Below are 1,837 nucleotides of genomic sequence, written 5' to 3'. Positions count from 1 at the left end.
ATAACTTGTCATTTAGCTTCATGATTGCTCCAAGGTACTTGGCAACTTGCTCTTCAGTGACATCTTCGTCCTCTTCAGAGGAAGAATACTCATCAGAGCTCATGAATGGCAGAAGTAAATCCAATGGAATCTCTATGGTCTCAGTGTGAGCCTCAGATTCCCATGGTTCCTCATTAGGGAACTCATTGGAGCCCAGTGGACGTCTATTGAGGTCTTCCTCAGTGGCGCTCACTGCCTCTTTCTCCTCTCCAAGTTCGGCCATGTTGATGGCCTTGCACTCTCCTTTTGGATTCTCTTCTGTATTGCTTGGCAGAGTACTAGGAGGGAGTTCAGTAACTTTCTTACTCAGCTGACCCACTTGTGCCTCCAAGTTTCTAATGGAGGATCTTGTTTTAGTCATGAAACTTTGAGTGGTTTTGATTAGATCAGAGACCATGGTTGCTAAGTCAGAGTGGCTCTGCTTAGAATTCTATGTTTGTTGCTGAGAAGATGATGAAAAAGACTTGCTATTGCTAAACCTGTTTCTTCCACCATTATTGTTGTTGAAACCTTGTTGAGGTCTCTTTTGATCCTTCCATGAGAGATTTGGATGATTTCTCTATGAAGGATTATAGGTGTTTCCATAGGATTCTCCCATGTAATTCACCTCTTCCATTGATGGTTTCTTAGGATCATAAGCTTCTTCTTCAGATGAAGCGTCCTTAGTACTGCCTGGTGCAGCTTGCATTCAGAACAGACCTTGAGAAATCATATTGACTTGCTGAGTCAATATTTTGTTCTGAGCCAATATGGCATTCAGAGTATCAATCTCAAGAACTCCTTTCTTTTGATTCGTCCCATTGATCACAGGATTCCTTTCAGAAGTGCACATGAATTGGTTATTTGCAACCATTTCAATGAGTTCTTGAGCTTCTATAGGCGTCTTCTTCAGATGAAGAGATCCTCCAGCAGAGCTGTCCAATGACATCTTGGACAGTTCAGATAGACCATCATAGAAGATACCTATGATGCTCCATTCAGAAAGCATGTCAGAAGGACACTTTCTGATCAATTGTTTGTATCTTTCCCAAGCTTCATAGAGGGATTCACCTTCCTTCTGTCTGAAGGTTCGGACTTCCACTCTAAGCTTACTCAATTTTTGAGGTGGAAAGAACTTTGCCAAGAAGGCATTGACTAGCTTTTTCCAAGAGTTCAAGCTTTCTTTAGGTTGTGAGTCCAACCATATCCTAGCTCTGTCTATTACAGCAAAAGGGAATAGCATAAGTCTGTAGACCTCAGGGTCAACCCCATTGTTCTTGATAGTGTCACAAATTTGCAAGAATTCAGCTAAAAACTGATGAAGATCTTCCAATGGAAGTCCATGGAACATGCAATTCTGTTGCATTAGAAAAACCAATTGAGGCTTAAGCTCAAAGTTGTTTGCTCCAATGGCAGGGATAGAGATGCTTCTCCCATAGAAGTCGGGAGTAGGTGCAGTAAAGTCACCCAGCACCTTCCTTGCGTTGTTGGCATTGTTGTTGTTTCCAACTGCCATGTCTTCTTCTTTGAAGAATTATGTTAGGTCCTCTACAGAGAGTTGTGCTTTAGCTACTCTTAGCTTTCGCTTCAAGGTCCTTTTAGGTTCAGGGTCAGCCTCAACAAGAATGCTTTTGTCTTTGCTCCTGCTCATATGAAAGAGAAGAGAACAATAAAATATAGAATCCTCTATGTCACAATATAGAGATTCCTTGCGGTGTCAGAGAAAAAGAAAAGTAGAAGGCAGAGGTAGAAAATTCGAACTTATCAAAGAGGATGGAGTTCGAATTTTGCATTAAGGAATAGTGTTAGTCCATAAATA

The 1,837-nt window shown here is 41.3% G+C and overlaps 1 non-coding gene across 1 annotated transcript; it reads left to right on the top strand.

Annotated features, from left to right (window-relative positions):
- Positions 1–1,021: 1,021 nt before the first annotated feature.
- LOC127743604 (small nucleolar RNA R71) lies at positions 1,022–1,129 on the top strand. The gene has a single exon (XR_008004989.1). It is a non-coding gene; the product is annotated as a small nucleolar RNA R71 (small nucleolar RNA).
- Positions 1,130–1,837: the final 708 nt, after the last annotated feature.

This window comes from Arachis duranensis, chromosome 10, assembly GCF_000817695.3.
Source record: "Arachis duranensis cultivar V14167 chromosome 10, aradu.V14167.gnm2.J7QH, whole genome shotgun sequence".
Lineage (NCBI taxonomy): Eukaryota > Viridiplantae > Streptophyta > Magnoliopsida > Fabales > Fabaceae > Arachis > Arachis duranensis.
Note: the sequence above shows the minus strand (reverse complement) of the source record. Positions and strands in the feature narration are given on the sequence as shown.